The sequence below is a fragment of the Hyla sarda genome, chromosome 7, assembly GCF_029499605.1.
Source record: "Hyla sarda isolate aHylSar1 chromosome 7, aHylSar1.hap1, whole genome shotgun sequence".
NCBI classification, from domain to species: Eukaryota; Metazoa; Chordata; class Amphibia; order Anura; family Hylidae; genus Hyla; species Hyla sarda.
In genome coordinates, this window is record NC_079195.1 from 192994927 (window position 1) to 193016552 (window position 21626).

The 21626-nt window shown below is 44.4% G+C and overlaps 1 protein-coding gene across 9 annotated transcripts in view; it reads left to right on the top strand.

Moving 5' to 3' along the window:
* LOC130282958 (histo-blood group ABO system transferase 2-like) overlaps window positions 1-21626 on the top strand; it is a 94882-nt gene that overhangs the window by 4889 nt on the left and 68367 nt on the right. The window contains exons 1-2 of one of the 9 annotated variants that reach the window (XM_056531989.1): window positions 1472-1549; window positions 19779-19837. The exons of 1 other annotated variant lie outside the window; for it this stretch is intronic. The gene's annotated coding sequence lies outside the window, so the exon portion shown is untranslated. Of the gene's footprint in view, window positions 1-1471; window positions 1563-2066; window positions 2127-2178; window positions 2242-4968; window positions 5132-19778; window positions 19838-20031; window positions 20103-21626 lie in introns of those variants that run through there. 7 more of the 9 variants (XM_056531991.1, XM_056531988.1, XM_056531990.1 and 4 more) reach the window with 7 other exon arrangements.

Sequence of the window (21626 nt, forward strand, 5' to 3'; positions counted from 1 at the left end):
GATGGAGGACAGTGCAAAGTGGAAATGTCAGATCATATTACAATGATGTAAAACAGTATAATAGTTATATTTGGACAGGAGAAATAAAATTGGTTTATGTTATAAAAGAAGAAGCTACATAGAAAACAAATAAAACATGCAAGCCGGAAGGGATTAAACATTAAACAGTAAATACAACAGTCCAGGATTGCGTCTGGTAGCAGACTTGAAGCGAGGCTTGGATAGCAAAACAACGGGGCTGATGGGTGTCATGGAGATAAACTATGGCACGCCGCAGCTCTGCATATGCAGAAAAGAGTGGTAATTAAGGACGCGATGCTGCCTGGCGGGTCACGTGACCGCTGGCAGCCAATAGAGTGTAGGAGGTGTGGACACAGTTCGCTGGCGATTCTGTTATGAATAAAGTAGCAAGGGGATGTATGGGATGTTCAGATTAACACTATTGGCACTTAAAGGGAAACTGTAGTGGTATATAACTTATCCCCTATCCGAAGGGTAGGGGATAAGCTATAGATCGAGTGGGGTCCATCCACTGGGACCCCCCGCGATCTTCTGTGCGGGGCCCCATCAGTCCGCATGAAGGGAGCGTTTCTTCCCCGCATGACGTGGTGGCTGACACGCCCCCTCCATGTATCTTTAAGGGATATGGGGGGGGGGGGGGGGGGTTCGGCTGCAGTGTAATGCTGGGGACAAACACGTCCCCTTCTTGCGCACTTCCGGAGCCCCGTACAGGAGATGGTGGAGGATAAGTTATATACCACTACAGTTTTCCTTTAAGTGCCGATAGTGCTACTCTGAAAATCCCATACATCCCCTTGCTGCTTGCTGGGGTGAGTTGTTTTTGCTAACGTTTTTATTTTGTATGCAGGAATGTTAGTGTAGCACGTAGTATGATGTATAGCGTAGGAAATCTGTGCTGTATATTGTGCTGTCATTCTTATATAGTGAATCTATTATTTATTGTATAAGTGATTGACGATTGATTGTGACTTTTTCAATAAAAAAAAGCTTGTCTTGGCTGCTCTGCTTTGGGCTGGTTTAAACTGAAGTTTCTAATAGGTTATCCTCTCTTTAAAGAACCCTGGCTTTTGCACTTCTGTTCAAATGATAGCATGTGGGAGTCTTTTTTCAACTTACCTTTTGTTTTTAGTCTGTCTTTTTCTAGTCTAGTTTCGAGTGAACACATTTCACGTAATGCTACTGATGCATATGATGAACATAGCCACAAAGCCACATTGCAGCACTGGGGTCCTAGGTTCAAATCTAACCAAGGACAATGGGGGAGATTCATCAACCCCTGTGTAGAGAAAACATTGGCCAGTTGCCCATAGCAACCAATCAGATTGCTTCTTTCATTTTGCAGAGGCCTTGTTAAAAATAAAATAAGCAATCTGATTGGTTGCTATGGGCAACTGGTGAGCTTTTCCTCTGCACAGGTTTTGATAAAACTCCCCCAATGTCTGCAACAAGTTTGTATGTTCTCCTAGTGTTTGCCTGGGTTTCCTCTGGGTACACTGGTTTCCTCCCACACTCAAAAACATACTGATAGGTGAATTGAGATTGTAAGAACTTCTGAATCTGTGTGCGCTATATAAATAATAATAATTATTTTAATTATTATTATATTGACCAATGGAGGACCAAAGAGTGTCCTGTGGCCAATGTGGTGTGTGCCCATTTTCTGTTTGCTACTGTAAAGGAAACTGAGGAAGCCTTTTTTTTCTATACAGTGGGTCACTGTGAAAAGAATAGTATACCAAAGGATATATCATGTAGTGATTTTTCAAGTGCATCATGTATCACCAGAGCCCTATTTACAGTTCATGCTGCCCTAGGCACTAAGTGCGAATTTGCCTTCTTTAACTGCTTCCTGTCATTTGACATACATGTAAAGCATAAAATAAAAAAGTATACATGGCCTGGTATTGGAGATAACTACCAACCTGTTTAATCCCCTACATGTTGTGGTCAATAGTGACTGTGTTATCTAGGGGGCTAGACAGACAAAGGGAGCTCTCTCTGTGACCTTATTGGCCACCTTTGACATGATTGTAGTGTGCCAAGTGGTTAAGATGGCACCCAGAGACCTGGTGAAGGCCCTGAGACCTGCCATCTTAGTATTTCAGGTACACAGATGTGGTGAGGATGTGATGCAGGGGAGATGGAATTACCCTAGGGGCAGATGGCAGTAACCCCTTGCGTTCATGACAGGGCATGGTTTAACTGCTTCACCACCCGAAGGTAGGTCGCTGGATCCTGGGCTAGGCACGGGGGCAAATAATGACTCCGACGTCAAGTTACAGAACAACGGCAGCTTTACTGAGTCAGACAGATGTAACAGTCTATACAGCTTGGCTTGGCCCACGGAGGTGACCAGTGATATCAGAGATTACGGGGCTTGCTGGGACTTATGGAGGACTGGGACAATTTTCTGCAGAGCCACACTGCCTTGAGACAGATTGACTTGGACTGACTTGACTGAGACTGACTATACCCCATTTGTAGCTTACCAGGTTTTGACTTGGACCTGGGGGGTAATGGACTTGTGGATCCATGGCTGCGTGGTAGAATTTAGGCCTCTTCTGGACTCCAGACACATTCTGACAGCTAAGTAGAAAAAGAGTGAGCAGAGGCTCCACCCAGGGCTTATATGGGGGAGACTCTGAGGGGTCCCATAGGTGGCCCTGTAGGGGACATATCATCACTGGCACCTTCCTGAGATACAATCACATGACAACAGGTCTTAAAGGAATAACACATTTTATATGCAATACACTATACAACACAGGCACAGGAACATACATAGGGTACAGGAGGGGGGAAGGGGGTCAGCGGTCACTGTATGGAGGCTGCCAGACAGGGCAGCAAGGGTACAGGGTGCAACTCCTGTACTGGGCCACCACACAGATATTTAAGTTTCAGAATGCACCCCTTTTTCCAGTTATCATATATAAAAAAAAAAAAAAAAAAAAGCATTACCGCCACATGTGGAAATGTCCAAACTAGTAAAGCTTTACTTTGGCAAAATATTTTGCTAAAAGCTCCCCCTGATGCTCCCATTTACTTAATGGGAGCTTCAGCGCTGAACTTCGCGAAAAGGAAATGTGGTAGCTTGGGGGTGCAGGGTATATGGGGAGTAGCTGTGTGGTAACTAAAGGTGTTTGATTAACCCTTTCTATTCATGATGCCAGAGTGAGGGCTCCTCTGCAATGCTTGTCCTACCGCCACCCTTCCCAAGAGTGATAGGGAGGTATGAAATAATTCAATGTCCACAACCGGAGAGTTTGCTGAAAACAGTCAGAACTTTTACTGAAGATTTTATGCAAGCTTCATAACCGGAAAAGTCTCTATACAGGCAAAGTCTCTTAGAGATTGACAGTGGTTGGGACCTTAACCCCTTAAGGACGCAGGACGTAAATGTACGTCCTGGTGAGGTGGTACTTAACGCACCAGGACGTACATTTACGTCCTGTGCATAACCGCTGGCATCGGAGCGATGCCCGTGTCATGTGCGGCTGATCCCGGCTGCTGATCGCAGCCAGGGACCCGCCGGCAATGGCCGACGCCCGCGATCTCGCGGGCGTCCGCCATTAACCCCTCAGGTGCCGGGATCAATACAGATCCCGGCATCTGCGGCAGTGCGCGATTTGAATGAATGATCGGATCGCCCGCAGCGCTGCTGCGGGGATCCGATCATTCATAACGCCGCACAGAGGTCCCCTCTCCTTCCTCCGTCCGGCTCCCGGCGTCTCCTGCTCTGGTCTGTGATCGAGCAGACCAGAGCAGAAGATCACCGAAAACACTGATCTGTTCTATGTCCTATACATAGAACAGATCAGTATTAGCAATTATGGTATTGCTATGAATAGTCCCCTATGGGGACTATTCAAGTGTAAAAAAAAATGCAAAAAAATGTAAAAGTAAAAAAAAAGTGAAAAATCCCCTCCCCCAATAAAAAAGTAAAACATCAGTTTTTTCCTATTTTACCCCCAAAAAGCGTAATTTTTTTTATAGACATATTTGGTATCGCCGCGTGCGTAAATGTCCGAACTATTAAAATAAAATGTTAATGATCCCGTACGGTGAACGGCGTGAACGAAAAAAAAAAAAAAAAAAGTCCAAAATTCCTACTTTTTTTATACATTTTATAAAAAAAAAATATATAAAAAATGTATTAAAAGTTTTTTATATGCAAATGTGGTATCAAAAAAAGTACAGATCATGGCGCAAAAAATGAGCCCCCATACCGCCGCTTATACGGAAAAATAAAAAAGTTAGAGGTCATCAAAATAAAGGGATTATAAACGTACTAATTTGGTTAAAAAGTTTGTGATTTTTTTTAAGCACAACAATAATATAAAAGTATGTAATAATGGGTATCATTTTAATCGTATTGACCCTCAGAATAAAGAACACACTTCATTTTTACCATAAATTGTACGGCGTGAAAACGAAACCTTCCAAAATTAGCAAAATTGCTTTTTCGTTTTAATTTCCCCACAAAAATAGTGTTTTTTGGTTGCACCATACATTTTATGATATAATGAGTGATGTCATTATAAAGGACAACTGGTCACGCAAAAAACAAGCCCTCATACTAGTCTGTGGCTGAAAATATAAAAAAGAGTTATGATTTTTAGAAGGCGAGGAGGAAAAAATGAAAACGTAAAAATTAAATTGTCTGAGTCCTTAAGGCCAAAATGGTCTGAGTCCTTAAGGGGTTAAGCGTTTTAAAGTCCGTAGACTAATATTCACTGTTCCGCTGGATTTAGGGGATTTAGTTGAGGTCCAGCAGTCACACTAGCTTTAGCGGGGATTTAGTTTAGGACTCACGGTTTGATTGAGGCTGAGGCCGGCAGGTTTTCTGGCCTAGCTTGTCTTTGAAAGTTGCGCAGATCCGTACTGCTAGTCTGGCATCCAAGAGAGCAGCAACCCAAGAGAGTGATAATTGGCTACAGCTCCCTCATATGGGCAGGGGCTGGACTTAAGCTCATTGGTCCAATACTTCTGTCAATCATCTTTACAAAGGGTTATGGGTAACCATGTGACCCAAGGACCTCCAAAGGTCCTCCAACATACCATAGAGGAACTAACACAGTCACATGACCGAAGGTCCTGCGGCGCTACCAAGGTAAGCATACTAATATATCATATTAAATATACATTATTAAATATGTACACACAAACATTATAAAATTAGAGAAGGAGGAGGCGACTAGGGGCTGTCCCACCTGGGGGACCCTACCTGAACGTAGTAACTCTGGCTTTGGGGACCACCATACAAGGTACGGCATGCAATACGGTACCGGGACACCACAAACCCCCTTACTTAAGATAAGTCGGCCTCGACATCTGTCCCCTAAGACAGAGGGACGAAGTGAAGGTTGCTTTATAACAGTCCTGGGCATAATTTTTCAAATGTCCATTAGTCAGGCTGTATAAACACTACAAGGTTATTTAACTTTTTTGAGGTACAAACATATACATGGGTAAACTCATGAATAGTGTTGCTCGCGAATATTCCCAATTTGAACTTTATTCGTGAATATCACATATTTGCGAATTCGCGAATATTCGTGAATATAGCACTATATATTCTAAATTACGAATATTCGCTTTTTTTTTTCACAGTACACATCACAGTGATCATCCCTCTCTGCTTCCAGCTTGTGTGGTCTAAAGAAGGCTCTAATACTACAGTGTGAGACCGCCGGGCGAATATTCGCATATGCGAATATTCGCGAATAATGATCCCTCCCTTCTGCTGTTTCTATCAAGTCACACTGGTATACTTGCTATAAAGTTCATAAATTTTCACATATGCAAATTTCCGTATATGCAAATTTTCACATATGCGAATTTATGCATATGCCAAAAAAACGTGAATATGCGAATTTAGCGAATATATGACGAATATTCGTCCATATACTTGCGAAATATTCAAATATTCAAATATGGCCTATGCCACTCAACACTACTCATGAAAAGGATTACTTGGTTAATGAATTTAGAAACAGGATGACATTATTATACATGAGATACATCCTAACACTTTAGAATCTCACTAGACATTTTTGAATCTCACTAGAAATGTTTGCCATATTAGTTACCTGTTTAGTACACTGAGGGTTTTACTGGCTTGCCTGAGGCTTTCTACCAATAAAATGGCTACTAGGGTCCATTGGCTACATGCTCTTACCCCTAGAACACAACAGATAAACCTTACCTAGGTTACCTTTTTGATTACATGCACCTACTGGCTGGGCAGGGCATCTCGCACACGTAAGAGAAAGAAAAGAACAGTTAGTGTTCATAACAGTGGCAGGAATTGGAAAATGACATAGGCTACATAGGCTATATTTTTGTTGTTTTGTGTACTAAGTTTAAGTGAGGGAAGTACACTTGAGTGATTAATTTGAGGTACTATGTGTACAGTACTACGTGAAAGGTCAGTCTTGGTACCTTAAGGGTGGTTTTCCCTGTGTAGACCTTTGAGATGGGGTTAGTGATGGGTGACGGAAATGTTACTCCCAAAGGAGCTGAGAGAGCCACCTACTAGCAACTACTACAACACCTATTATTTAAATTTTTTCTTTTTGTGTACACATGCACAAGGCTATTTTTTTCGTGTACAATAACCATTTACATTTAGTTATCTTAGCACAAATATTTATTAACCCCTTAATGACCAAGGACGTATATGCACGTCCTTGGCCGGCTCCCGCGATATAACACGGGGTCACACGGTGACCCCGCGTCATATCGGGTCGGTCTCGGCATTTATCTGATGCCCGGGGCTAATAGTGCTCGGCAGCTATTAACCCTTTAGACGCGTCGATCAAAGTTGAACGCCACGTCTAAAACGAAAGTGAAAGCTGCCCGACTGCTCAGCGGGGCTGATCGGGACTACCGCAGTGAAAATGCGGTGTCCCGATCAGCTGGGACACGAGCGGAGGTCCTCTTACCTTGCCTCCGGCGTGTCCTCTCGGCGATTGATTGCTCCAAGCCTGAGATGCAGGCTTGAGCAATCGACCGCTGATGACACTGATCATTGCAAAGCTATGGCTTTGCAGTGAACAGTGCTGGCAATCAGTGTGTGCAGTGTTATAGGTCCCTATGGGAGCTATAACACTGCAAAAGAAAAGTGTAAAAAAAAAGTTAATAAATGTGATTTAACCCTTTCCTTAATAAAAGTTCAAATCACCCCCCTTTTCCCATAAAAAAACACCATGTAAATAAAAATAAATATAAACATATGTGGAATCGCCACGTGCGTAAATGTCCGAACTATAAAAATATATAATTAATTAAACCGCACGGTCAATGGCGTATGCGCAAAAAAATTCCAAAGTCCAAAATAAAGTATTTTTGGTATATAATTTATTATATATTTTTTAGATCATGAAAAAATGAATAAAAAGCGATAAAGTCCGATCAATACAAAAATTATACCTCTAAAAACTTCAGATCACGGCGCAAAAAATTAGCCCTCATACCACCCTATATGCGGTAAAATAAAAAAGTTATAGGGGCCAGAAGACGACAATTTTAAACGTATAAATTTTTCTGCATGTAGTTATGATTTTTTACAGAAGTACAAAAAAATCAAACCTATATAAGTAGGGTACCATTTTAATTGTATGGACCTACAGAATAAAGATTATTAATTTACCGAAAAATTTACTGCGTAGAAACGGAAACCCCCAAAAGTTACAAAATGGCGTTTTCTTCAATTTCGTCGCACAATGATTTTTTTTCCATTTTGCCGTAGATTTTTGGGTAAATTTTTTTTGGGGGATTTTTAGGTGCAAAATTGAAAGGGTTATGATTTTTAAAAGGTGAGGTACAAAAACGGAAAAGCCTGTGGTCCTTAAGGGGTTAAACACTCCAACAAGGTTCAGGTGCATTCACCTGATAAATGCAATTTAAGCAAAGCATATTACGTTACTGTTGAGGTATTTACACGTAAACAGACATGCAAGGATCATCAGTCCACCTGCACTAAGAGTCCACAAATCACGGCTATTGCTGTTTAGCCGGGCACACACTTACGAATCTCCTACAGCTAGGAGTCTCTTGGTCTAAGGACCAGGCACAAAGCTTGATGGTTACAGTTTAACTGGAACAGTCTTAGCATAGTCCTGCTAGGCACACTTCTTAAACGTTGCAGAAAAGTCTGTGAAGACAAAACTTTAGAAAAACATGAATGTCACACTTCAGAAGAAACTCTTGCGGTGTCGCCCTGCTCCTCTTCTGTAACCTCTACCCCTCTCCACATCAGAAACAGGCAAAGAATTGATGTGGCTTTCCCACACCACATTAGTGAGGGTAGAGTGGGACACTGTAGGATTGAGATTAATAGTTGGTGCTGGTTGATTCGGCCCCACCTCCACGCCGGGAGTGGGCCGCAGCACTTTCGTTGGTGCCTGGTGGGCAGGCCAAACCTCGCCGGGAGTAGGCCTAGGCACTGTGGTTGGTGCCCGCAGTTTAGGCCAAACCTCCTTGGTAGGAGTAGGCCTGGGCACTTTGCAGGAAACAGAAGGAAGTGGCTGCTGCTGTAGAAACTCCTCCTCAGGCTTGTAGGTGGAGGCATCAGGAGCAGGCCATTTTGGCCTCAGTTGGAAGGGGTCCGCCTCCCAATCAGTAAATGGAAAATACTTGAAGGGAAGCTGGGGTGGAGCTGCTGATCTGGTGACTGCGGCAGCCCACTCTCCTCGCAGGCCCTGGACGGGTGTGTATTCCACTATCTCACCCTCCTTCAGGGAATGGAACTTTTTGTTGATGTATGGCCTCTGGACAGCTCGACGGTTTACGAGGATGGTATAGTCGGCGTGGCAATAAATGAGGGTACCATATCCTCTGACTTTGTCGAACTTGGCCACTGTTGCTCTGCAACATTCCAAGGGCTTCTCCCCTTCTCGGGGATAGTCCCACATGTGAATGTTGAGTGCCTCCATTTCTTTGGTGTTTTCTTGGTAGCAGATCCTCTCCTCATGAGGCAGATGAACATGCTTGGGGGCATACAGTTGTCGGTGTCGGGCCTTTAGCTTTTCCATCAATTCGGCCATTTTGGCCTCCTGTGCCTTAGGGGACCGGTGGAAGGGACTTCCCAGGCAGGGGTTGGAGAACATCATGCATGTACTGGATCATTTTGGGTTCATCCCCAAAGGTCCATTTAGGCAATCTTGGTGAGCGCGGTCATGCACTCAGCAAAGCAGACAGGGGAATTTCTGCCTCAGGGCTGGTGGAGGAAGAGAATGCAGCTTCTGATGGTGTACTTACAGAAGATTCCTCCGTCGGGACAATCTCACTGGTGAAGATGCTCCAGGTGTCCCAGCGATTTCCCCTGGAGGGGGAAACCGTCTTCATCCTGGAGGGGTATCCGGCCAGTCGTCGTCATCATCTGGCAATGGGGAAAGATTGCAGGCCCCGTCTTCATCCAACGATAACTGCTGCAGATAGTCGGCAAGGTCGTGGAATAGTTGGGCTGCGACCGTCGCAACTTTCCTTTGCTCCAGTGCCATCTTGGTGCTCACGCCAAGTGGAACGCCGCTCTCCGCCATGTTTGTACTCTCCATCTCTTCCTGGTGCAGACTGAAGAGGTCGCTGTGCAGGGCTCCTTTTATAATGGGCTTCTCCAAAATGGCTACCGGCCGGAAGGACGTCATTGGTGCAGCCCCGACTTCAGGTCCCCCCAGAAACAACAGCAGTGAATTTAAGTTCCCCTTCGGCTGCGATACATTTACTTGGTAGCCATGCCCAGGGGCGGTCGTGGCATAGCACGGGCTTTCTTTGCGCGCTTTTCCGGCAGCAGGTTAACTCTTGCATTGCTGACCGGACCAGAGAATCGTAGCATGTATTCACTTCTCACTTTACACATTTCTGCAGCCAATAAATTTTCTTCTCCCCCCCTTACTTTTCGCGTGTGCTCTCTGCACCCAACACCATCCACACGATTCCGTACACTTAAATGGTGCTTCGTAACACATTGATAAAATATTTTACATAGGGGAGTACACTTTAACTGGTGGCAACAGCTGTAGGCACACACCCGTGTCCTGTTCATACGATGCCAAAAAGCTATGTGGTAGCTTGTGGGTGCAGGGTATATGGGGAGTAGCTGTGCGGTAACTAAAGGCTGTCTGAGTAACCCTTTATATTCGTGATGCCAGGGTGGGGGCTCCTCTGCAATGCTTGTTCTACCGCCACCCTTCCCAAGAGCAATAGGGAGGTATGAAATAATTGAATGTCCACAACCGGAGAGTTTGCTGAAAACAGTCGGAACTTTTACTGAAGATTTTATGCAAGCTTCATAACCGGAACAGTCTCTATACAGGCAAAGTCTCTTAGAGATTGACAGTGGTTGGGACCTTAAGCTTTTTAGAGTCCGTAGACTGATATGTGCTGTTCCACTGGATTTAGGGGATTTAGTTGAGGTCCGGCAGTCACGCTAGCTGGGGATTTGGTTTAGGACTCACGGTTTGATTGAGGCTGAGGCCAGCAGGTTTTCTGGCCCAGCTTGTCTTTGAAAGTTGCACAGATCCGTACTGCTTGTCCGACATCCACGAGAGCAGCAACCCTGAGAGCGATAATTGGCTACAGCTCCCTTATATGGGCAGGGGCTGGACTTAAGCTCATTGGTCCAATACTTCTGTCAATCATCTTTACAAAGGGTTATGGGTAACCATGTGACCCAAGGACCTCCAAAGGTCCTCCAACATACCATAGAGAAATTAACACAGTCACATGACCGAAGGTCCTGCGACGCTACCAAGGTAAGTGTCACGATTCGGCTGGCAGGAGGTGGATCCTCTGTGCCAGAGAGGGATTGGCGTGGACCGTGCTAGTGGACCGGTTCTAAGTTACTACTGGTTTTCACCAGAGCCCGCCGCAAAGCGGGATGGTCTTGCAGCGGCGGTAGTAACCAGGTCGTATCCACTAGCAACGGCTCAACCTCTCTGACTGCTGAAGATAGGCGCGGTACAAGGGAGTAGACAAGAGCAAGGTCGGACGTAGCAGAAGGTCGGGGCAGGCAGCAAGGATCGTAGTCAGGGGCAACGGCAGGAGGTCTGGAACACAGGCTAGGAACACACAAGGGAACGCTTTCACTGGCACGATGGCAACAAGATCCGTCGAGGGAGTGCAGGGGAAGTGAGGTATACATAGGGAGTGCACAGGTGAAACACACTGATTAGACCCACTGCGCCAATCAGCGGCGCAGTGGCCCTTTAAATCGCAGAGACCCGGCGCGCGCGCGCCCTAGGGAGCGGGGCCGCGCGCGCCGGGACAGGACCGACGGAGAGCGAGTCAGGTACGGGAGCCGGGGTGCGCATCGCGAGCGGGCGCCACCCGCATCGCGAATCGCATCCCAGCTGGGGGCACCACAGAAATGTAACTTCTATTTTGCATGGTTCCTCACCTTCTATTTAAGTCAATAAGAGCTAAAATTTCATAAATATGATAACCAGGGATTTTGTTTGTGGAAATCAGTGCAGTTTATGAGGCAAAAACTATGCGGCTATTGCCCTTACCAAGCAGCTTCTTTCCCCTGCTTACCAGTTGGTTCACACTGTTTGTGAGTGAAGCATAAGTCACTTTCCCAAAATTCAAATGATAGGATTATATATAAAAATTTTATTCCCCCTCATACAGAAACCCCAGTGTGAAACAAATGATCACAATACAGCGCAACAAGATTTGAACTGGGTGACTATTGGATGAACAAAGCCATCTAGTAGGAAGTTGAGAAGAATTACTTTTGTGAAATATAATGTTTTACGTTGCTTTAAAGGGGTACTCTGCTGGAAATATCTTATCCCCTTTCCAAAGGATCGAGGATAAGATGTTAGATCGCGGGGGTCCCACCGCTGGGGAACCCAGTGATCTCCGCTGAGGCACCCCTGTCATTTGGAACTGGCAATGCAAGCAAGTAGATACACTTTGTAGACAATAACATGTTCCAGTATATCTAAAGGTAAACATAACATCAATGTATTTTTTTTTCACACACATATGCACACTAACTACAAAAGCACACAGAATTAGACAGATCCCAGACACCTAAAATAATTCTGATCTCAGAAAAATTTAGACTCCAGACAGACCCCCCAAATAGTCACTGACCAGGGCACTATGGAGCCCTCCTTGGGGGAGCCAAAGGTGTGACCTGACCTCTTGTCCACGGGCCCTAAGATGGCTAGAGGGGAGGGTCACACTAAACATGTGGGCAGATTTGTAGGAAAATGCAGGGCTGTGAATGGTGATGGTGAAAGAGGACCTGTGAGCTAGTGAGTAGTCACCTGGCTGGGAAGAAGAATCAGGCCATCCCTCACCCTACTGTACAGTTCTAATAGTTGGCTGCCTCTCTTAAAATCAGTGCCAGGAGAGGAAAGGACAGAGGGAACAGAAAGGCTCTGAGAGCGCTGGCATCATCTGGCAAAGTGTATTCCTCAGCAGGTGGTCACTGTGATCTGTTTATCTGCTGACCAGGGATATTTCAAGAAGTCCAGGCTGCAAGAGACCCGACATCTCCAGCGAGTGTGCCGTCCCCAGCATGTGCTCCCCTAAAAGAGCTGGGCCCATGCAGGAGATTGGGGGGGGGGGGGGGGAATTTGGGGTTCCCAGTGGTCGGACCCCCATGATCTGACACTTATCCCCTAGCTCCTTCTGGACGAACGGCGTACCTGTACGCCCCCCGCCCGGTCTCGGTGTTTAGAAAACACATATCACACCGGGTCGGTCCCAGCTGCTAACGATAGCCGAGACCCTGGGCTAATAGGGTGCGGCAGCGATCATTGTGCCGCCCGCTATTAACCCTTCAGACGCGGCGATCAAAGTTGATCGCCGCATCTAAAAATGAAAGTAAACGCTTCCCGGCAGCTCAGTCGGGCTGATCGGGACATTGCGATAAAATTGCGATGGCCCGATCAGCTAGGATGCGAGCGGAGACCCCCTTGCTCCTTCGCGTCCGATCGGCGTTTGATTGCTCCAAACCTGAGCTATTGAGCCCCTATCTCGCTGATCCATGCAAAACTATGGCTTTGCAGGGATCAGGGTAAAAGATCAGTGTGTGCAGTGTTATAGCCCCCTATGGGGGCTATAACATTGCAAAAAAAAGTGTAACATTTTTTTAAATAAATGTGATCTAACCCTTTCCCTAATAAAACTACAAATCAGCCTCCCTTTTCCCATAAAAAAACATGTAAATAAAAATACATGCAAACATATGTGGTATCGCCACGTGCGTAAATGTCCGAACTATAAAAATATATCATTAATTAAACCGCACGGTTAATGACGTATGCGCAAAAAAAATTCCAAAGTCCAAAATAGCATATTTTTGGTTACTTTTTATATCATGAAAAAATTTATAAAAAGCGATCAAAAAGTCCGATCAATACAAAAATGGCACCGCTAAAAACTTCAGATCACGGCGCAAAAAATGAGCCCTCATACCGCCCCATACGCAGAACAATTTAAAAGTTATAGTAGTCAGAAGATGACAATTTTAAACGGATACATTTTCCTGCATGTAGTTATGATTTTTTCCAGAAGTACAACAAAATCAAACCTATACAAGTAGGGTATCACTTTAATCATATGGACCTACAGAATAAAGATAAGGTGTCATTTTTACGAAAAAATGTACTGCGTAGAAACGGACGCTCCCAAAAGTTACAAAATGGCGTTTTTTCTTGAATTTCATCGCACAATGATTTTTTCCCCCGTTTCACTGTAGATGTTCGGGTAAAATGACTGATGTCACTGCAAAGTAGAATTGGTGGCACAAAAAAATAAGCCATAATATGGATTTTTAGGTGCCAAATTGAGAGGGTTATGAGAGGGGAGGAGGAAAAAACGAAAGTGCAAAAACCGAAAAACACGTGGTCCTTAAGGGGTTAAGGAGCACAAATATTTGCTTGAGGAGAAGAGGTTTTCTTCCAATATGTGTGGTGTTAATGTGATAAATATGGCACTAGAATACATTTTTTAAATGAAACTTCAATACACCACTTTGTATGGTTCCCCCTCTTCGACTTATTAACTTGTTGCGACAATTTGCATGACTTTTTACTAATGCGTACCACAGACAGTTTTTTAAGTCAGGTCAGGGATGGTGTAGATTTTAGAAACAAATTAAGGGCCTTGCGACTTTTTTTTTTTTTTTTTTTTACTTTGCACCGAAAGTCACACATGGTAAATTCATGACCACTGCAGAAAAGCAACCTGATTTTGACATACCCACACAATAATGAGAAAATCATCTACTTAAAAAGTCGCAAAAAAAGTAACCGACAAATTATTGCCCGTTGTGCCCTGTCCCGATAACGGCCGTTAAAGGCTGGAAAGGAAAAAATAAAAGAGCCTAACGGCCATTTAGGGGCGGGGTGTAAAAGCAAAGTGAAAGTAGCCTAAGTCTATTGAAAGAATGGAGCATAATAAACAGGAAACTGTGTGGCTTTACATGTTTTGGGTTGCCCCCTGAAAAAAAAAACTACAGATACTTATGGGTATGTGAAATTACTTGAATAAGTACATTCGGAGAGGACAGGAGGGAACTTTTAGCGAGGCAGGATGTGAGCCGCGCTGCTCCAGCCCCTCCGGGCTCCTCCTCCCCCCCCCCCCCCGGATGAACGCTACCTGAATGTCGGGTGAATGCCGGCTCCCATGGCGGATCTGGTTTAAATAATAATTTTTATTGGATTTTTTTTGTTGAGAAATTTACAACAAAGGAAAGATTGGCCAAAGAAAACAACGGGGCCAGTGAACAATACATAACAAATATAACACAGTTATATAAATATTACTAAAGCAATCACTCAGCTGTATGTAGAAATATTAATTTGCAGAATCATGTCTTTGGATGTTGCGGATATTATAGACGTATCCAGTAGATCATTATAGGTCACCTTGAAAAGTAAAAACTACACATAAGCAGTTTAAAAGTATTTTATAGTCATACCTATAACTCTGCAGCGAAGAATAGGATTTTTCATGACTAGATCCCGTAGTCCTCCCCTCTCTCGTCACAGGAAGACTTACCGGAAATATGTGCAAAGTGTGACACCCAGTAATCATAAGTAGTAATGGGTAGTTAGAGTAGTACCATTTAACCACTTAAGGACCTAGGGCGTATGGATACGCCTTGACGTCCTGGTACTTAAGGACCCAGGGCGTATGCATACGGCGCGCGTCGGGGACCGGACCGGGGTGACTGCTGATATGAATCAGCAGGCACCCCGTGCAAATGCCCAGGGGGGTCATTAGACCCCCCCCCCCCGTCGGCGCGTCGGCGATCGGCGCAAATCGCAAGTGAATTCACACTTGCAATTTGCGCCGATTCCGGGTCATACGGGTCTATTGTGACCCGGTGACCAGGAATAGAAGGGGGATCGCGGTTGTCTAAGACACCCACGATCCCCCTGTAGGCATAGGAGTGAGGTGGCAGGGTTGCCACCCCTCCTATCCCTGCTATTGGTCTGCTATTGATCGTCAGAGGCGACGACCAATAGAAGACCGGGGGCGGGGGGGGGGGGTTAACTTTCGTTTTCCCCGTCCTGCCCACCCACAATAGGCGGGGCAGAACGGGGAACCGAAGGGGACCGGGCGCCGACGTCCACTTACCCGTCCGGAGGCTGCGGCGACGTTGATCGGCGGGCGGCGTCACGTGCGTCTGAAGAGGACGGCTGCCGGGATCCTACGGAAGCCGGTAAGTAGATCTGGAGGGCTACAGTCTGAGACCGTGGTCTCTAACTGTAGCCCTCCAGATGTTGCAAAACTACAACTCCCAGCATGCCCAGACAGCTGTTTGGGCATGCTGGAATATGTAATTTTGCAACAGCTGGAGGGCTGCAGTTTGAGGCCACTATACAGTGGTCTCTAAACTATATCCCTCCAGATGTTGCAAAACTACAACTCCTAGCATGCCCACATAGCTGTTTGTTGTCTGGGCATGCTGGGAGTTGTAGTTTTGCAACATCTGGAGGTCCACAGTTTGGAGATCTCTGTGCAGTGGTCTAAAAACTGTAGCTCTCCAGATGTTGCAAAACTGCAATTCCCAGCATGCCCAGAAAGCAAACAGCTGTCTCGGCATGCTGGGAGTTGTAGTTGGGTACCTCCAGCTGTTGCATAACTACATCTCCCAGCATGCCCTTCGGTGATTAGTACATGCTGGGATCTGTAGTTTTGCAACAGCTGGAGGCACACTGGTTGGAAAATATTGAGTTAGGTAACAGAACCTAACTGAAGGTTTTCCAACCAGTGTGCCTCCAGCTGTTGCAAAAGTACAACTCCCAGCATGCACGGTCTGTCAGTACATGCTGGGAGTTGTAGCTTTGAAACAGCTGGAGGTTTGCCCCCCCATGTGAACGTACAGGGTACATTTACATAGGCGGGTTTACAGTAAATTTCCTGCTTTAAGTTTGGTCTGCGGCAAATTTTTCGCCGCAGCGCAAACTCCTAGCGGGAAATTCACCGTAACCCGCCAGTGTGAATGTACCCTAAAAACACTACACTAACACCTAATAAAGGGTAAAACACTACATATACACCCCTTACACTGTCCCCCCCCCCCCAATAAACAATTTAAAACGTCTTGTACGGCAGGGTTTCCAAAACGGAGCCTCCAGCTGTTGCAAAACAACAACTCCCAGCATTTCTGGACAGCCACTGACTGTCCAGGCATGCTGGGAGTTTAGCAACAGCTGGAGGCACCCTGTTTGGGAATCACTGGCGTAGAATACCCCTATGTCCACCCCTATGCAATCCCTAATTTAGTCCTCAAATGCGCATGGTGCTCTCTTACTTCGGAGCCCTGTCGTATTTCAAGGAAACAGTTTAGGGCCATGTAGGGGGTATCGCCGTACTCGGGAGAAATTGCACTACAAATTTTGGGGGTCTTTTTTTCCTTTTACTGCTTGTGAAAAGGAAAAGTTGGGGCCTACACCAGCCTGTTAGTGTAAAAAAATAAAAAATTTACACTAACATGCTGGTGTTGCCCCATACTTTTCATTTCCACAAGCGGTAAAAGGAAAAAAATTTGTAACGCAATTTCTCCTGAGTACGGAAATACCCCAGATGTGGGCATAAAATGCTCTACGGGCACACAACAAGGTTCAGGAGTGAGAGCGCACCATGTACATTTGAGGCCTAAATTGGTGATTTGCACAGGGGTGGCTGATTTTACAGCGGTTCTGACAAACGCAAAAAAAAACAAATACCCACATGTGACCCCATTTTGGAAACTACACCCCTCACCGAACGTGACAAGGGGTATACTGAGCCTGAACACCCCACAGGTGTTTGACGAATTTTTATTAAAGTTGGATGGGAAAATGAAAAAAATTATATTTTTTCACTAAAATGCTGGTGTTACCCTAAATTTTTCATTTTCACAAGGGAAAATAGGAAAAAAGCCAAATTTGTAACCCCATCTCTTCTGAGTAAGAACATACCCCATATGTGAATTTAAAGTGCTCTGCGGGCGAACTACAATGCTCAGAAGAGAAGGAGCGTCATTGGGATTTTGTAGAGAAAATTTGTCCGGACTTGAAGGCCACATGTGTTTACAAAGCCCCCATAGTGCCAGAACAATGGACCCCCGACACATGTGACCCCATTTTGGAAACTACACCCCTCACGTAATGTAATAAGGGGTACATTGAGAATTTACGCCCCACAGGTGTCTGACAGATTTTTGGAACAGTGGTCCGTAAAAATGAAAAATTTAATTTTTCATTTGCACAGCCCACTGTTCCAAAGATCTGTGGGGTGTAAATACTCACTGCACCCCTTATTAAATTCTGTGAGGGGTGTAGTTTTCAAAATGGGGTCACATGTGGGGGGGTCCACTGTTCTGGCACCACGGGGGGCTTTGTAAACGCACATGGCCCCTGACTACCATTCCAAACTAATTCTCTTTCCAAAAGCTCAATGGCGCTCCTCCTCTTCTGAGCATTGTAGTTCGCCAGCAGAGCATTTTATGTCCTAACATGGGGTAGTTCCATACTCAGAAGAAATGGGGTTACAAATTTTGGGGGTCATTTTCTCCTATTACCCCTTGTAAAAATGTAAACTTTAGGGGGAAAACTGCATTTTAGTAAAAAAAAAAATTTTTTTTTCATTTACACATCCAACTTTAACGAAAAGTCGTCAAACACCTGTGGGGTGTTAAGGCTCAGCGAACCCCTTGTTACGTTCCTTGAGTGGTCTAGTTTCCAAAATGGTATGCGATGTTGGGGTTTTCTGCTGTTCTGGCAACATAGGGGCTTCCTAAATGTGACATGCCCCCCAAAAACCATTTCAGCAAAATTCCCTCTCCAAAATCCCATTGTCGCTCCTTCCCTTCTGAGCCCTCTAGTGCACCCGCCGAACACTTGACATACACATATGAGGTATTTCCTTACTCGAGAGAAATTGGGTTACAAATTTTGGGGGGATTTTTCATCTATTATCCCCTGTAAAAATTCAAAAACTGGGTCTACAAGAACATGCAAGTGTAAAAAATGAAGATTTTGAATTTTCTCCTTCACTTTGCTGCTATTCCTGTGAAACACCTAAAGAATTAACACACTTTGAATACTTTGAGGGGTGCAGTTTTTATAATGGGGTCATTTGTGGGGTATTTCTAATATGAAGGCCCTTCAAATCCACTTCAAAACTGAACTGGTCCCTGAAAAATTCTGATTTTGAAAATTTTGTGAAAAATTGAAAAATTGCTGCTGAACTTTGAAGCCCTCTGATGTCTTCCAAAAGTAAAAACTTATCAATTTTATGATGCAAACATAAAGTAGACATATTGTATATGTGAATCAATGTATAATTTATTTGGAATATCCATTTTCCTTACAAGCAGTGAGCTTCAAAGTTAAAAAAATAATTTTGGAATTTTGGAATTTTTCACCAAGAAATTATGCAAGTATCGACAAAATTTTACCACTAACATAAAGTAGAAAATATCACGAAAAAACAATCTCGGAATCAGAATGAAAGGTAAAAGCATCCCAGAGTTATTAATGCTTGAAGTGACAGTGGTCAGATGTTCAAAAAATGGTCCTTAAGGTATATTTGGGCTGGGTCCTCAAGGGGTTAATAATATAGGCTGAACATAATTTAATGGAATGGATCCCAGAACAGCTCCTGATGGAGGGAGCATAATTAAGCTGTGGATGGCCAGGAGTGATTACTATGGAGCTGTGTGGTCGCCGTCGAAGGGGTTAATCGCCACGGCTCTCTCCCCCCCCCTCCTCCTTCCTTTCTTTCTTTCTTTTTCTCCTCTCCCTCCCCTCCTCTTCTGAAATGGGCCTTATTGAGAACTTTGCTGGGCAGCTGGCCAGAGGAGCAGAGAAGGTGGAGGTGTCACGCACAGAGGACTGTACCCCCCCCTTTCTCTCTCCCTTCTTGCTCCCCGCGGGAGATAGACAGTTTTGGAACATCAAGATCAAGTGGCAGGTAACTATCTGGAGGATGGAATGTATATCTGCTTTGCAAATTCTATACCTGCCACCTGCAAATGGAGAGGGGAGAGGGATAATGGGCTCAAGAGGTCCCCTGCATAAAGTTGGACCTGGGAGAGTGTCTCCGTAGTAACAATGGTTACTATCGGAGCAGGTTTTTGACTCCTCATTAATAGGATACTAAGCTGGAGTAAGACTGAAAATAAATGATAAAAATGGGGAACTTTATGGATACCTAATCTATGTACACTATACCATCTATAGAAATTCAAGTGGTCTGAACTGAAGTTATTGTTTACCGTTTTTTTTTTTTGTTTTTTTTAGATATGACCTTATGATTTCCTGCTTGCCTTTCACCTTATCTACGACAGAGGCGCCCTAAGGTTAGCGGAGGAGAAATGTTGCAATTTGGGGGCTAAGTTGTTTAATAATCAAAGTCTCAAGATAGATTGATGAGTATGGGGACTTGAAGTGTATGTCTGTTTTTTAGGCGCAATTGTACTCAACTGCAACGCTTCTTTGGATCTTTATGTATGAGTGGCTGGCTCATATACTGCGCAAGATACTGCTATTTTAACTGGGCCGATTGAATAATAATCTGCCCGTATTCGACCCAAGTTATCTAGATCAAACAGAGGAAGCATAACTGTAAGCAAATGGGGCCGAAAAAAGTTGTAACGCCCCCCCCCCCCCCCTCACAAAGATAAATTAACATCTGGAAACATTGATAAATAAATTGGTTCGCCGGGGAGAGGAGTAAAGGCTAAAGGTAACAAGGAGAAGAAAGATCTCTCCTTCATAGACTCTAAGAGACTTTCTGGTGCCACAGAAAAAGTGTGCTTTGGGGAGGAGGAGACAGTGGACCCAGAAAAGAGTAAAAATATCCTATCCCACATATTGAAGGAGACACAGCTTTGTAATGCAGGGCTGAATGACTTTTTTTTTCTCTCTTCTTCCTCTCTCCTACTAGTTAAATGATTTCATTTGTTTCTTGGAATGTGAGGGGTTTGGGAGATAGGGTTAAGAGATTTGCAGTATTTCAACAGATATCTAGACATTTGCCAGCGATAGTGGGTCTCACTGAGATACACTTTTCTAAGGTTTCCAATGGATTTCAGATGAAGAAATGGGCTAGCCTTCAATTGCATGCAGTATACTCCTCATACTAAAGGGGGGTTTCACTATTTATTCATAGACAAATCTCGTTTATACTGGGTAGGAAATGTATAGATCAGTTTGGTAGATACATTTTTATACAGGGAATCTTGGAAAGGGTAAACGTTATTATCGCATATGTTTATATCCCCCTCCCTTTTCTCTAGATGTCCTGGTTGCACTTCTGGGTTTTATTGGAGCAAGACATGAGATACCACTATTCCTTATGGGAGATTTTAATTCAGTGATGAATGTAAAGCTGGATAGATCTTCGTGGGCATCTTATGGGGCATCCTGTAGCATTCAGCTAGCTAAATTTATTTCAGAGGTGCAATGGTTTGACATCTTGAGGGAGAGGTATGGGCCCAAAGAAGGATATACGTGTTTTAACAGGGCGTTCTGTCTCAAGAATTGTGATGAAGATTAAAAATGGATCAGTAACTGACCATGTTATGCAAGTAATCGTGGTGAATTTGGGTTATAGTAAGCCCATTGGTAATAGAAGCTTTAGGCTAAACCCCCACTGGTTAAACATAATAGACAGAGATGAGGGACTAGCAATAGATATATCTCAATTTTGGAAGACAGACTTGGGATCTGTGAGTACAATTATGGTCTGGGACATTCTTAAAGCCTACATAAGGAGGGTTCTGTTTAACATAACATATTTGAGAAGGGTTTTTAAGGCAAGGGAAACCTTGTTGTTGGGAAAAGTAGAGTCCCAGAGGAAGGTATATGAAAGTTCCAAGAATCAGGAGAATTTTGATCAGCTTAATAACGCACAAGAGGAGCTGGCCAAGTATCAGGTGGAGAGGGCGCAGAATCAGCTGTTCTTTTTGGGTCAGAGAGAATTTGCTGAGAATGGTAAACCCTCTGCACTCTTGGCGACAGTGATAAAAGCTCAAGGGGAAAGATCAGGGTTAAACAGTATTATGAATCAAATGGGTAATTAACAACCCTCAGCAGATACAACAAATTGTTGTCTCTTTTTTTTTCAAAGCTATCTACCTCGGAGTT